Source organism: Dendrobates tinctorius, unplaced genomic scaffold (assembly GCF_039654945.1).
Source record: "Dendrobates tinctorius isolate UK_male_01 unplaced genomic scaffold, ASM3965494v1 ptg000064l, whole genome shotgun sequence".
In the NCBI taxonomy this organism is placed as follows: Eukaryota; Metazoa; Chordata; class Amphibia; order Anura; family Dendrobatidae; genus Dendrobates; species Dendrobates tinctorius.
Genome location: NW_027361732.1, coordinates 10,331,898 through 10,348,757, shown reverse-complemented (window position 1 = coordinate 10,348,757; position 16,860 = coordinate 10,331,898). Strand labels below are relative to the sequence as shown.

Sequence of the window (16,860 nt, the reverse complement as noted above, 5' to 3'; positions counted from 1 at the left end):
TCACTGGGACGGGTAAATCCGTTTAAAATAGCTGGATTTTCACACTGTACTATGAAAAGGATCTGGCTGTATTCTGCAGTGTCAACAACAAATGGAGAAAAAAAGTGTGCTTTGGATTGCTTTTGAATTAAATAATCAGGTTTAAGATGCAAAAAAAATATTCCTGGCCACTGATACCTGGGGCTAGGTATATACGGTCAATATATGTAATAGGCAGCAGCAGACAGTGATGGAATGGACCCTCTTGATGTATGCAGTCAAGAATGCCACATACAATGCCTGCCTGACTAGCAGTAATATCTATATACCCACATACAGTGCCTGCATGCTTTGCATTGATATGTATATTCCCACATACACTCCTTGCCTACCTAGCACTGCAATCTATATACCCCGTAATTAGTCCTTAGAAGGACTGTTGATTTTGCTGGATTTGTGGATTCAACAATGGTCTACCCACAGTAACTGATACCCCACCTATTCTGTCCCTATCACTGCAGCAACTCTCCCAACACTGGTGATTCCTGAGCTGACTGGGACAAGCTTGGCGGCGCCAGGTCTGATATAGACCTGATAACGCTGTGCGGCCAGCCAATCACTGTAATGCCACAACCAACATTGCTGTGGCATTATTGTGTGTGGAAGACAATTCCTGTATGTTGATTGGTGCTCTAAAGAGCGCCAAACAAGCAGGGTGGGGACCCGAGCTCCCGCCAAACAATCCTGAAAATGCTCGGCGCTTGCTGAGTACCGCGATGTTTGGCCAAGCACCGAGCATTACCGAGTATGCTCGCTCATCACTATGTATTATCTCTGCCCCAGGTTTATTAGCTGTTTGGCCTCAGAAAATGCCTGTAAGACAATTGCTAAAACAAATAGTCTGTAAAACAAATAGTCCAAAATGTTAATATCTATGATTTGAGGCCTTGTTCACTGTCTTATCGTGTTTGAGCTGTGTCTTTGGCATATGAACAATATACAGTAAATGTTAGGCCATGTTCACACATTCAGTATTTGGTCAGTATTTTACATCAATTTTTGGAAGCCAAAAGCAGGAGTGGGTGATAAATACAGAAGTGGTGACGTGTTTCTATTCTATTTTTCCTCAGATTGCTACACTCCTCGCTTTGGCTTACAAATACTGATGTAAAATTCTGACCAAATACTGAACGTGTGAACGTGGCCTAAAAGAAAATAATTTGAGAAATCATGGATGGTGCGTAGGGAGTGCAAGTATACGCGTTAGGATTCGATACTCGGCGAGTAATGCGGTACTTGCGGTGCTCGAATCCTAGCGAGTACATTTCACTTCTCGCCTCACTATATTCAGGTCTCCCGCCCAGCATGTGTTAGTCAATCACAGCAAAGCTGCCACCTTCTTTGTTGTGGCATTACTGTGATTGGCTGGCCACGCAGAATCATAGTCATAGCCTATGAGTCATAGGCTATGACTATGTGTGCGCGAAGAATGTCTGCGGGGGTCTGTGAGGCTGTGTGTGTGTGCGGAGAATGTGTGCTTGTCTGTCTGTGGGGCTGTGTGTGTCTGTCTGTGGGACTGTGTGTGTGTGTGCCATGCCTGTGTGGGGCTGTGCTGGCTTGTGACGAGCTCTGCGGGCTGTGCGGGGCTGTATTGGGCTTTGCGGGCTGTGCCGGCCTCTGCCAGGCCTGTGCGGGGCTATGCTGGCCTGTGCCAAGCCTGTGCGGGGCTGCGCCGGCCTCTGCCAGGGCTGTGCAAGGCTGTGATGGCCTCTGCCGGGGCTGTGTCGGCCTCTGCCGGCCCTGTGCGGGGCTCTGCCGGGCCTGTGCAGGGCTGTGCCGGCCTCTGCCAGGGCTGTGCAGGGCTGTTTCGTCCTCTACTGGGCCTGTGCAGGGCCGTGTCGACCTCAGCCAGGCCTGTGCGGGGCTGTGCCGGCATCTGACAGGGCTGTGCCGGGCTGTGCCGGCCTCTATCGGGGCTCTGCCGGGCTTTGTCGGGCTCAGGCTCTGCTGGCTGTACGGGCATCATCTGATGGGACTACTTGTCCCATCCGGCTATGCCTGCTACAGTGACAGCATTAGCGGATGATGGGAAAGTAGTATTCCCATCATCCGGCTAATGTGGTGAATATAGAAAAAAAAAGACATACAGATTATACAACATATAAATACAGTACATACACATAACATAGAGTACATACTTACCGCACACACCTAATTCCCCGAAGCCATCGTCTCCTGCAAATAATATTAAAATAATAAACCAACCTATACTCACCTTTCCGTCATAATCCATTAATAATGAGTGTCCCACGACGATCTCCTGTGGAGAGCTGCCACATCAGCTGATGTGAGCCCGTCACAGCCCTGCACAGCATCGGCAGAGCCCCTCACAACACCGGCAGAGCCTGGCAGAGGCCGGCCCAGCACAGCCCCACACAGGTCCGGCAGGGCCTGGCACAGGCCAGCACAGCCCCTGCACACACACAGCCCCACAGACCCCCGGACACATTCTCAGCACATATTCTCCGCGCGCACATAGTCTCCGCCCACACACATTCTCCGCCCACACACATTCTCTTCCAATTACTCGCATTTCGCATAGACTTACATTGGACTCGCTACTCGTTAAAAATACCCGAGTAATAGGAGCTACTCGCAATGAGTACAGCAAGTCTGAGTATTTCACTACTCGCTCATCCCTAATGGTGCGTTACTCTACCGGACATTATGAATGGCCCAAAAAAACATTTATTTTTTGTGGATTTTCCATGAATTTATGGATGGTTAGCAACCCAGGTGAGGAGTATAAGATGTAGGAATCAGTAGTATGAACTCAGGCTCAGACTGGCCCACAAACTGCCACACTCTAATATGAGCAGTACTTGCCACAATATACTTGAATTACTATGTAAAATCCAGGAGGAGAAACGAGAGCATGCGATAAATTGCATATAAAATTATCAAAACTTTATTTAGAAAAAGTGCTACAGATAATACGTACGTAACAAGGTGCCAATCAAACAATGCAGATAGTATCAACCCAAATGCCCAACTCCTCCCACCAAGATGGAAAAATTATCCCAGTATGCATCCCCATTGTGGACATATACCCAGTAAACCATGTAAATATGCAGCAATAGTGTCCAGACACTGAATCCAAAATCAGACACCACAAGGGCGGTAAAAAAGAGCGCTGGTGTGATGTAATAACAGGCCGCAATCTGCAGCCAAGCAATGTCAAAAATAGCCACAAGACAGCTTACCGGGGTAGGAAGAAGAGGGAGAACCAGGCTGTGCCACCCCCGACGCGCTTTTCGCGGCACCCCAGGCTGCTTTATCAAGAGGAATCTGATGGAAAGGTCCAAACAGGACCTTGAAATAGCCAGAGCAGTGCAGGCATCATGTACAAGGCGCACGCGCCCGGCTGTGACCCAGACGCAGGCGCAGTAGATATAGATGCCAGCTGCAAAGTGGAGCCGCTGATGCAAGGAGCGATGCACACGGCCATCAATAATAGAAAAAGGAAAGGGGGGGTTTAAAAAGAGTAAATGCAGCAAATGCATGGAGCAGAATCTTAAGTAAAAGACATACATGATGGAATAGTATACATGCCATACAAAATACATATAATGTTAAAATAGCCACCATATGCAAATAACATATACCAATGTATAAATAGCATTGCCAAAGGGCATACGCGTAACAACAAGAATTAGTTGATTATAGATTTATACCAAATACAGAGGTAAATAAAATATATGGCAGTATTTTGAAAAATATACAGCAAAATTTCAGCAAAATTTCCGATGGTCAAACATGTATAAATGTCCATGTAGTGCTGCATACACTTGATAGTAGTAGTCCCAATATAGAATGAAGCCACGTCAGTATCCAAAACAGGGGAATACTGTATACTAAATAACTAAATATGAAAGAAGAAAAAATTAAAATTAGTGAAAAAACTCTTATGAAATTAAAAACATTTAAAAGCAAGAAAAGAAAAGGCTGCCAAGGAACCATGGGGAGATACGGGATTATGCGAAGGCAAAAAACAACAAGGAAAGGTAACAGAAATAGGAACTACACAAAGGTTCTAAACATCAGTACAGCGAACTGATAATCACACACTGGAATGCACAATTTAAGTCCATAAACCCAGTGTGCCAATATCCACACATGGGCATAAGGTCTAAAGAAAGGGGGCAAAACTCAAAAATTCATTGAGTCCTCTCAGTGTCATGGTGTCCAAGTGGACAATCCACTTCACTTCCATTTGTGCCAGGATTTTTTATGGTCGCCACCCCTGATGCCCATGTGGAGTGCATCAATCCCCCTAATTTTCAGCAGTCCCGCATCACAATGGTGTTGAAAGCCGAAAGTGTCGGCGGATCGTTTTTAACTCGGCCAAAGCAGACACCGCCTTGGCCGCGCCAATGTCCCGCACATGCTCCCGTACCCGCACCCTCAGCTCCCTAGTGGTGAGACCCACATATATTTTGGGGCACGGACATGTAGCATAGTAGATCACATTTGAGGTGCTACACGAAATGCGATGTCTGATCTTAAATTCCCTCGTGCCATCTGAGGAACTGAAGGTAGAGCAGAGCAGGACATTGGCGCAGGCAAGGCAGTGCCCACACGAAAAAGACCCACGCACCGGACCGCTGGAACCAAAGAAGTTCCTGGGAGTAGGAACATAATGGCTCCGTACCAAAAGGTCATTTAAGTTCTTGGATCTGCGTGGTGTCATAGAGGGAGAGCTCCCCAGGACAGCCCTCAGGGATGGATCTGTCTCAAGAATAGACCAGTGCTTACGTAAAATGCCACTCATGATTGTAAGTGGAAATGAACCGAATAGGTCCATCTCCATCTGACATTCCACTCTTCCGGGTAGGGTGTAAAAGACTGCTGCGTGGAGTGTATCTCGCCCTGTTGTAACCAGACTTTATACACTTGCGACTATAACCTCTAGTCAAGAAGTGATCTTTTAAGTCCTGGGCCTGTCTCTCAAATCTATCATCGGTGGAGCAGATGCACCACATGCAGAGGAACTGTCCGACCGGGATGGCCCTCACAGTGGCAGGATCATGGGCAGATGTAGCGTGTAATAGAGAGTTAACAGATTTGGGCTTCCTGAATATGTCCGTCTGGATGCGCCGGTCAGCATCGACCTCCAGACGGACATCCAGGAAGTCCACACGTGTATTATCAAATGAATATGTTAAATTGATGTTGCAAGTATTTTCATTCAAAGACCTCATGAAGTCCCCGAGCTGGTCGACTGTCCTGTCCCACAAGAATAGAACATCATCTATATATCGGTACCAGCACAGCACATGGGAAACGCCCTGTGGACCCCCGTCGCCAAACACATCCCTCTCCCAGGTACCGAGGAAGAGGTTGGCATACGAGGGCGCACAGGCCGCGCCCAAGCCTGTGCCCTGCTTCTGCAGATAAAATTGATCCTTAAAGACGAAAAAGTTATGGGTGAGAATGAAGTCGACCAACTCAAGGATCAGCTCACATAGAGGGCCATCCAGGTCGGAGGCCCCCAAAAAATGGCAGACAGCATCCACACCCACCGAATGATCAATACAGGTGTAGAGACTTTCCACGTCATAGAATCATAGAATCATAGAATCGTAGAGTTGGAAGGGACCTCCTGGGCCATCTGGTCCAACCCCCTGCTCAAAGCAGGATTCGCTAAATCATCCCAGTCAGATGTCTGTCCAACCTCTGTTTGAAGACTTCCATTGAAGGAGAACTCACCACTTCTCGTGGCAGCCTGTTCCACTCATTGATCACTCTAACTGTCAAAAAGTTTTTTCTAATATCTAATCTGTGTCTCCTCCCATTCAGTTTCATCCCATTGCTTCTAGTCTTTCCTTGTGCAAATGAGAATAAAGTTGATCCTTCTACAATGTGACAGCCCTTTAGATATTTGTAGACAGCTATTAAGTCTCCTCTCAGTCTTCTCTTTTGCAAACTAAACATTCCCAAATCCTGTAACCTTTCCTCATAAGACAGGGTTTGCAGACCGGTCACCATTCTGGTCGCTCCTTTCTGAACTTGCTCCAGTTTGTTGATGTCTTTTTTAAAATATGGTGCCCAAAACTGGACACAATATTCCAGATGAGGTCTGACCAAAGAGGAGTAGAGGGAAATAATGACTTCACGTGATCTAGACTATATGCTTCTGTTAATACATCCTAGAATTGCATTTGCCTTTTTTGCTGCTGCATCACACTGTTGACTCATATTCAGTCTGTGATCTATTAGTATACCCAAGTCTTTTTCACATGTGCTGTCACTTAGCCCTATTCCTCCCATTCTGTATATGCTTTTTTCATTTTTATTGCCCAGATGTAGTACTTTCCATTTCTCCCTGTTAAAAACCATTCTGTTAGTTGCTGCCCACTTCTCCAGTTTATTTAAATCTTTTTGAATCCTCTCTCTTCTCTAGTATTAGCTATCCCTCCTAGCTTTGTGTCATCAGCAAATTTAATCAGTTTACCCTCAATTCCTTCATCTAAATCGTTGATAAAGATGTTGAACAATACAGAGCCAAGGACAGAGCCCTGTGGTACGCCACTTGAGACATTCTTCCAACTGGATGTGCAGCCATTTACGACCACTCTTTGGGTCCGATCACTAAGCCAGTTATGAATCCACCTAACAGTTGCCTTGTCCATTCCATACTTAGTCATTTTTTCAATAAGGATTGTATGAGAGACTTTGTCAAATGCTTTGCTGAAGTCAAGATATACTATATCTACAGCATTTCCTTGATCCACCCAATCAGTGATACCGTCATAGAAGGAAATTAAGTTAGTCTGACATGTCTTATTAGTTACAAACCCATGCTGACTCTGTTTAATCACTTCATTCTTATCCAGGTATTGACATACATGTTGTTTAATAATTTGTTCAAAGATCTTTCCTGGTATAGAAGTCAGACTCACCGGCCTATAGTTGCCTGGGTCCACCTTCTTCCCCTTTTTGAAGATAGGAACAACATTTGCTCTTCTCCAGTCTTCTGGCACTTCTCCTGTTCTCCAAGAATTTTCAAAGATTATGGAGAGGGGTTCAAAAATTTCTTCTGCTATCTCCTTCAGTACTCTGGGGTGTAATTCATCTGGACCTGGAGACTTGAATTCATTTAGGTTAGCTAAGTGTTTCCTCACTATCTTTCTGTTTATAGATATCCTGGATTCTTCTATTCCCTTAATTGGACAGTGAATAACAGTTGATGTTACATTTCCTTTCTGAGAGAAAACAGATGCAAAATAGGAATTTAAAAGTTCAGCCTTCTCAACATCCTGTCTTACCATTTCATCATTTTCATCCTGTAAAAATCCTATAGTATCTTTGACTTTTCTTTTACTTTTGACATATCCCCAAAATCCTTTATTATTGCTTTTGACATCTCTTGCAAGCCTCAATTCATTTTCAGCTTTAGTAATCTGATATGTGCCCTGCAGGTTCTGCAGACAGCATTATATTCTTCTTTAGATATGCCTCCCTCTTTCCATTTTATAAACATTTTTTTCTTCCTTTTTAGCATGTGCTTAAGTTCTGTGTTCATCCATCCTGGTTTCCTTAAATGCTTCCTATTCTTCCCTCTTTTCGGAATTGTTAACAACTGTGCTTTGAGAATTTCATTTTTCAAAATTTCCCATCCTTCCTGGACATTTTTGTCTTTAAGGATATCCAGCCATTGGATCCCTCCAATTCTCTTTCTGAATCCCTTAAAATCTGCCTTTCTGAAATCTAACCTTGACTTCTGAGTCTTCACAGGTCTTCCGCCTCTAGTTATCCAAAATTCTAAAATAGCATGGTCGCTACCTCCTAGGGTCCCAGCCACTTTTACCTCCTCCTCCTTTACCTCCTTTTACGTCAGCAGTGACCAGAAGAGTGGAAGGCTCCACAAGGATGCCATCGACCCGTGCCCGGACGTCCGTCGTGTCACGGATATAGGAAGGCAGTGATTCCACAAGTGATTTCAGATAGAAGTCAATAAATTGACATACAGGTTCACACATGCCGCCTATACCAGACATGATAGGACGCCCCGGGGGGTCAAGGGCATCCTTGTGGACTTTGGGTAAGAGATAAAATGTGGTGGTCCTAGGAGACCTGACCACCAACCCATCAAAGACTTTTTTGGTAATAATGCCACTCTCAAATGCCCGCTCAAGAATCAGTTGGAGTTCCTTTGAAAATGAGGCCCTGGGATCAGAATAAAGTTTCAGATACGTGTCTGGGTCCCTTAGTTGGCGAAATGCCTCCCGTTCGTATTTCTGGTTGAGCCACACCACTATGTTCCCCCCTTTGTCCGCCGGCTTAAAAGCTACATCCGCCAAGGACTGTAATTGGGAGATCGCCTGGCATTGTTTATAAGTAAGATTATCAAATCTCCGTCTGGAGAATAGTTTTTTTAAATCATCACTTACCAATTTGGACAGAGGGGGGAACCGAGTGCATTTGGGCCGAACCAGGGGAGGAAACTTACTTATACATTACTTGAATTGAATTACTATGTACAGCCCTTTATTCATTTATCAATCTACCTAGTTTATTGTTATATTAATTTGTGAATGAGGATGTCATCACATTTGCTTGTAGTTAAAAAGTGGGACCCTGGAGTTGGTTACTGGTGGGCCCTTTGCACCCCAGTCCGACACTGTATGAGTGTCTTTATTTTTACATGGTAGATAACTTGTATGGGAACAAAAGTACGCAAGACCATAGGCTGATACTCTTTTGGGTACAAGGAAAATAAAAGGAAGGTGTTCACCTGAGCAGGTTGTATGCACTGCTGCCTTGGGGCTATGGGATAATCTTCTCCAGAACCAGAATAGTTGACCAATTTGGATAACACAATATCAGGTTCTTCTACTGTAATGAAGAATGGTTTTACGTGGGTATTATCTACTAGTTTTAATTCTGAGGAAGTCTTTCGATATCAGAGGAGCTGCTTACTATTCTGCTCTCAGTAAAGTATTTGGAAGTTAATGGTGGATTCTAATAGTTAATGGTGGCGTACTAACCACTTCCTAGGAAATCACCTGCAGAACTGAATTCAATTACATTTTATTAGATGACTGAAATAATTAGGGCTGCAGTATGTTATTACATTAATATTCCAAATTCATTGTCCTCGTTAAAGGATTCTTCAGATTATTTGGATATTGTAAAGACTATAGGAATCTTGATCATTTATTCAATATTAAAATTCTGCTCTGTTTCTGAGTTGGCAGGTGTAGTCATGCGAGTTTCGTCTCCTTATTTCTTTATTTCTCCCTACAGTTAAGCTTGGTTTATATTTTAATGGTCAACAGACAGAATACAAGTCAGTTTATAAGATTGGGAGTTGAATGAAATAAAGAGGTACAGGATCAGGGCAGACACTAAACCTTGAATTGTGTACTTCTATTACTAAGTGGTTACTTATGGGATTGTAGCTATTCCTGCTGTACAGTTTACCCTTACCATTTATAAAGCATTAAAATAGTTATATTATATTATTAATATTATGGTGATTATTACCCAGTGTAGAAATCATACGGAGGACCAGCACATTATAATAGTGCACTAACCCTTTATATAAATGGATGGCCATTTGTTAGAAGTTCTAACCCTGTAGCTACAAGTGATGCTTTCCCCGTTACTCGACTATCCCCTCTCCAGTCCATGCTTAATGCAGCAGCCAGGGTCATCTATCCGGCTAATCGGTACTCGGACGCTTACGCTCTTCGCCAGTCCTTACATTGGCTGCCCATTCATTATAGGATCCAATTCAAAGTACTTGTTCTCACCCACAAAGCTCTCCACAGTGCAGCACCTCCCTACATCTCCTCCCTCATTTCTGTCTATCGGCCTAACCGACTGCTGCGCTCTGCAAACGACTTTCGACTAATCTCTGCACTAAACTGCACCTCACACTCCTGACTCCAAGTCTTCTCCCGCGCTGCGCCAATCCTCTGGAATGCTCTACCCCAAGAAATTAGGACTATCCACAAGTTGCACAGTTTTAGGCGCTCCCTCAAATCACATTTGTTCACAGCGGCCTATCACGTTCACTAATCAAAATCATTCTAAGTGTAAGTGTGCGTGTGTAGCCCATTCACTATCTCCATCCATCCTTCACTCCCTCAAGATGGCTGGATCTTAATTGTAAATACATCACTGTAAATACACACCTGCACTTTGTATCTCCCCCACCTCATTGTAGATTGTAAGCTGAGCAGGGTCGTCTTATTTTGCTTTAATTATTGTATTGTTAACGTTGTTACTTATGACTTGTGTTTTGAAACTGTTAAACTGTAAAGTGCTGCGGAATATGTTGGAGCTATATAAATAAAGATTATTATTATTATTTCCTAACCCAACCCATACATATATATATACTGTATATATATATATATATATATATATAATATATACACACACATGCAGTGTGTATATGTACCTTGTAGGTCAGCAGTATTAGGAACCTTGAAAGAAAGTGTCTTATTCGTGTAACAATTTCCTTGATAAGGACTTATAATGAAGTCATTTCTCTTTTTACTCTATTCCTTTTGTTCTTTTGCCTTCACATTTAGCAATTTTATAAAATACAATTAAACACAATAATCTATGATTCCAAATGAAGATCATACCATTTGCTTATGTGGTTTTCAATGACCATTTCCTTTGTCACATTCCTCCTGGCTTATGGAATTTTCCATGGTTCTGACAAATACTAGTTCTTTAATATGTTTTATTGCCGACTCCAGGGATTTCATTGCTGTCACTGAATTTATGGGAAAGTTAACATAGCAAAACTCTTTGAAGTCTGAGAAAATATAAAGCAAACTTTTTGTGAGACTTAATGGAGCTTAAAGGGAGTCTGTCACACAAAATAACTGTTCAAACCAAGCACACGCATTCTGTGTACCGCCTAGTGTGGCCAAACAGTAACGTACAGCTTCCAACACACTTGTTTTGTATCTATCTTTGCGACTTGTAACTTGATCGACATCTCTAGATTCACAGAATCTAAAATCTTTTATTCTAAAAGACTTTGCTGAAAAGCCCTGCCTGCCTGGAAATATAGCTAAGATGTAATGCTATTTCAGAATACTAAATTATTTACATTTATTATCCGTTCAATAATAAGCCTTCATCTAACATGTATCATTCCTTGTAACCATTGGACCTAAATGTGCCTATTTTTCATCAAGTTTCATTGGCCTGCTAATGTTCTCTAGGTAGTACATTTTCTTAAATATAAGGGTCAGGGCATTTTAACAATCCAGTATACACTGATATGAACACTGGCTGCACTTTAATTATCGGCCTTTTTCATGTTCTTATAAATAGATTACCGACCAAGAACAACAAAGCATTCCATATCCAAACAGTTATAAAGCTCCAGGACATTGCTGGCATTCTGCAGAAATGCTGAGCCGACATGTAGGAAGCAGGCGACATTCAAAGATCTTTATGAAACACAATGAATGATGAAATGAACAGAACATAATCTTTGATTGCAGTCTGTTAAAAAAAAAATCAATGTAGGCGTAATGTCTCTTACATCAAGATATGTAACTTACCCAGGAATGTGGTGCCAGTAAATATTTGTTTTTCACTGTGTATAATAGCTACATACATCCTATCCATTGCATTTGATATGTACACACAATTAAAACATTATTTGATTGTATTTTAATTTGAAACGAGAAATATAAATGATATGAAATCCTTACAATAACCTGTAGAAAGCTTATCAGGTTGCAGGGAGATGACTCGCACAAGTCTCGCATCTCAATACCCTGCACTTGGGACGGAGTGTGTGGCTGCATGTCTTTCTATGCAGCCGCACACTCCGGTCCCAAGTGCCGAGTATTGAGATGTGAGATTCGTGCAGTTTCTCGCATGTCTGATCCCGGCCTAAGGCCACTGAGATGCATGGACTGTCCACAGGTCTCCTGCCAAAAATTAAGAGACCACCACATCAAAACCCTGTCCTAGGCAGCTCATTCTCCTGACCTGAACCCCATTGAAAACTTCTGGAATGTAATCAAGAGGAAGATGGATAGTCACAAGCTATCAAACAAAAACAAAGAAGAACTGCTTACATTTTTGTACCAGGAGTGGCATAAGGTCACCCAAAAGCAGTGTGAAAGATTGGTGGAAGGCATGCCAAGACGCATGAAAGCTGTGATTAAAGGTACTGTCACACTTAGCGATGTACCAGCGATCCCCACCAGCGATATGACGCGGTCAGGATCGCTGGTACATCGCTAAGTGGTCACTAGTGAGCTGCCACACAGGCAGATCTCACCAGCGACATCGCAGGGGTCGGGGGTCGTTACTTACCTGTCAGACGAGGCGATCCTGACGTCCTCCCGTCCGCGTCCACGCGTCGCTTGTCGTCACAGCAGGAAGCCCCAGCAGGAAGCTGATGACGAGAAACAGCTCAGGACGTTCTTGCGCGATCAGCGATAACCAGCGGTCGGAGGTATCAGACATAGCGATATCGCTAACAATATCGCTGCTACGTCACAAAACCAGTGACGTTATAGCGATATTGCTAGCGATATCGCTTAGTGTGACAGGCCCTTAAAAATCATGGTTATTCCGGGGGGCGTGGCCTGGATGCCTAGGGTGCCAGTTGCATGAGCTGAATGCTCCTTCCCTGAGACCCTGCAAAGCGACAATTTCAGAGCCTTTCCTGCATATTAATTAACCCACCCGGCTGCCCGAATCCTCACTGATCACTGGCAAGATGACAAGGGGTAAGAGAAATCTCAAAAACCAAAGCAAATTGGAGATTTTCTTCAACGGGGATACCAGGCAAGATGGACCCTCAGTAAGCAGAGTCTCCTGCTCCTCAGGAGAGTCCCCCTCTCCACTACCCCTGTGCCCAGCAAAGACCACCGCTGCGGTGCAGGATGAGGCAACACCCACCTCACCTTGTCTCCGGGGTCCGGGTCCAACACCAGGATCTAGATTTTCCCCACTTACGGAGGGACACGAGGGAAATTTAGTTACAGCAGGCCGGCGGATGGATATGCAGCAATGCACACCTCCCCTGCTCTCCCAGAATAACAAGAGAGATGTTGCAGAGAAAGGGGATTCTGGAGGGGACAATTGTAAATCTCTTGCAGTATTACAGAAACTTCCTACAACAGATCTCCCTGCTTCAGGAACTTTCATTAAAGATATGCTGATGGCTTTTAGCACCGCAATGCTAAAGGACTTTTCTTTAATGTTAAAACCTGTTACATCTCACATTCAGGAGGTGGAGGAGAGAGTGTCCCATGTAGAGGACAAAATGGGAGAATTTGCATCTTCCCATAACAACCTTATTGACTCTCACAATGAAATGGCAGAAGACATAGAAGCCATATATAATAAACTTGTGGACTTGGAGGATCATAACCGCAGGAACAACCTGAAGTTAAGGGGTGTACCAGAAACCACCACACCCTCTGAGCTGAGGGGCTATGTACAAGATTTAATCCAAGCGGTGGTCCCCTCCTGTTCACCATATGAGCTAATTATTGATCGAGCGCACAGAGTATCTCGTCCAAGCCACTTGCCAGACACTGTTCTGAGGGATATTGTTGCACGCATTAATTGCTATCATATTAAAGAGGAACTTCTGTCTTATTCCAGAAAGAAAGGATCTCTGTCTTCACCTTTCCACCAAATCAAAATTTATGCTGATCTCTCGGCAGAGACACTGCACTTCCGCAGACTAATGAATCCCATCACTGCAGCCCTCAGAGAATCTCAGGTGGCGTACAGGTGGGGGTTCCAAAAGAAATTGCTCATTAACAACAAAGGATCGTGGCATACTGTCTCTTTATATGAAAGAGGAAGAGATTTGCTTCGTACCTGGGATATACAAGTGCAGGAACAACCTCAAAAACAAAGAGAGCCGCCTGTAAGGGCAGAGGAGACAGAAAGTCCTCCCAAAAAGAAACAGGCGCTGAAGATATAATCATTACCTATATTTTACTATCTTTTAACAAGGGTGGCATCCTGACTGGTTGGCGCGGACAGTGATATACCCCCCCGCGGTTTTGTGGACCGAAGTGCAGTCCTCGGTCTGTTTCATGACTTTACTTCTGATTTTATTAGTTTGAATTGTGTTTGGTTTTTGTTTTTTTCTATCTTTTTGCATTCCTGTGGTTTAATCGGGTCCAGCATTTTCCCGCTTTGCAGGGAATTTTGACAGGTGTAATGGGCAACCCATTAGTCATACTAGCATCTGTATGTTTACAATATGGTTATTACAATATGCTCACTTAATGTTAGAGGCCTAAACAGCCCTCATAAAAGATCTTATATGTGGAAAGAGGCGGTCGCAGCTAAATGTGAGGTGTTTTGTGCCCAGGAGACGCACTTATTGGAGAAAGACTCCCACAGACTGTCTCATCGGCTCTTTCCATATGTGGTCCAATCTAATTTCTCAAAAAAAAAGAGAGGAGTGATGTTAGCTATCAAGGGGTCTGTTGCTTTGTCCTCGACTTATCTAGAACTTGACCCGGCAGGTCGATACCTCATACAAGTGGGCACCATAAATAATGTTTTATATACTATAGCCGTCATTTATACTCCAAACCAAGCGCAGACTAGATTTATCAAAAAATTATTAACTAGAATCAATAAAGTTAAACAGGGCCACGTAATCATATGTGGGGATTTTATTTGTGTTTTTGATAATTCTCTGGACTCTTCCACCCCAACCTCCAGGGGGCCGCCTGTTCTCCCCCCCTTAGCCTTTCAGGAGGACCTATATGACATATGGAGGGTTCTTCATGCATGTGAGAAGGACTATACCTACTTTTCACAGGTACATCACTCCTACTCCCGGATAGACCTATTCTTGGTTAGCAAGTCTCTCCTTAATATTGTCAACTCATCAGAAATAGGTATAATAACTTGGTCGGATCTCGCCCCCATAAAGATGTCTATTCGGGAAGAATCTGAGTGCCCCCTTTACTCCCCGTGGAAGATGAACCTCTTTATTCTAAAAAAACCCCATTTAGTGGCACAAACAAAAGTAGCTCTTAAAGAATACTTTGAGCTCAATGCGGACTCGGTCACTAATTACTTCCATGTATGGAATGCCCATAAAGCGTTTATCAGGGGCCACTTTATTAAAATAGGCCATATTCTTAAAAAGCAAAGAGAAAAACGCTTATCAGACCTTATAGCATCGATCAGTTCACTGGAATAGATGAATAAAAGAGCCCCATCCTCTGCCAAAATGTGTAAACTACGTGATCTCCGACTGGAATTGCGGGAATTACTCTTACACAATTATGAAAAAAATCTTATGATCACCAAAGCCCATTACTACTCCCAAAATAATAAAGTGGGTAAACTGCTAGCATCCAGAGTGAAAATTAAAACTTCTAAAACTAAGATCCCCTTTTTGAGGAACTTATCTCCCGATTCTAAGATATACACTCCTCGGGAAATCGCCAATAAATTTAAGGATTACTATGCTTCTTTGTATAACTTAGATCCAAGAGCAGACGTCCATGGCCCAACAGCCCCTGATACAAATCTGTTTTTATCAAGCATTAACATAGTAACATAGTAACATAGTTATTAAGGTTGAAGGGAGACTTTAAGTCCACCTAGTTCAACCCATATCCTGTCCTAACCTGCCCTAACATGTTGATCCAGAGGAAGGCAAAAAAAACCCATGTGGCAAACAGTAAGCTTCACATTGGGGAAAAAAATTCCTTCGTGACTCCACATACGGCAATCAGACTAGCTCCCTGGATCAACGCAATATTAAGGAAACTACTGTATATACCCTGTAATATTATACTTTTCAAGAAAGGCATCCAGTCCCTTTTTAGTAGGGAATCACTCATTACAACATCATATGGCAGAGAGTTCCATGGTCTCACTGCTCTTACAGTAAAGAATCCGCGTCTGTGAGTATGCTTAAACCTTCTTTCTTCCAGACGTAGAGGATGCCCCCTTGTCCCCGTCACAGGTCTAAGAGTAAAAAGATCATTAGAAAGGTTATTGTACTGTCCCCACATATATTTATACATTGTAATATGATCACCCCTAAGCCTTCGATTCTCCAAACTAAATAACCCCAAGTGTAATAACCTGTCTTGGTATTGCAGACCCCCTAGTTCCCTAATAACCTTGGTCGCTCTTCTCTGCACCCGCTCCAGTTCAGCTATGTCTTTCTTATATACCGGAGACCAGAACTGTACACAGTATTCTAAGTGTGGTCGCACTAGTGACTTATATAGAGGTAAAATTATGTTCTCCTCATGAGCATCTATGCCTCTTTTAATGCATCCCATTATTTTATTTGCCTTTGCAGCAGCTGCCTGACACTGGCCACTAAATGTGAGTTTGTCGTCCACCCATACACCCAAGTCTTTTTCAGTGTCAGTTTTGCCCAGTGTTTTACAATTAAGCACATAATTATACATCTTATTCGTTTTACTCAAGTGCATGACCTTACATTTATCCCCATTAAAGCTCATTTGCCTTTTATCAGCCCAAGCTTCTAGTTTACATAAATCCTTCTGTAATATAAAACTGTCCTCCTCTGTATTGATTGCCCTGCAGAGTTTAGTGTCATCTGCAAATATTGAAATTCTACTCTCTCTGCCCCCTACAAGGTCATTAATAAATATGTTAAAAAGAAGCGGGCCCAAAACTGACCCCTGTGGTACCCCACTGCTAACCATGACTCAGTCCGAGTGTGCTCCATTAATAACCACCCTTTGTTTCCTATCCCTGATCCAGCTCTTAACCCACCTAAACATATTTTCCCCTATCCCCATTGTTCTCATTTTATGCATCAATCTTTTGTGTGGCACCGTATCAAAAGCTTTTGAAAAG

The 16,860-nt window shown here is 43.2% G+C and overlaps 1 long non-coding RNA gene across 1 annotated transcript in view; it reads right to left on the bottom strand.

Annotated features, from left to right (window-relative positions):
- Window positions 1-2,924: 2,924 nt before the first annotated feature.
- LOC141094603 (uncharacterized) overlaps window positions 2,925-16,860 on the bottom strand; it is an 80,028-nt gene continuing 66,092 nt past the window's right edge. The window contains exons 2-3 of the long non-coding RNA XR_012233119.1: window positions 10,641-10,816; window positions 2,925-3,901 (exon numbers count right to left, since the gene is read on the bottom strand). This is a non-coding gene — a long non-coding RNA (uncharacterized lncRNA). The remainder of the gene's footprint in view (window positions 3,902-10,640; window positions 10,817-16,860) is intronic.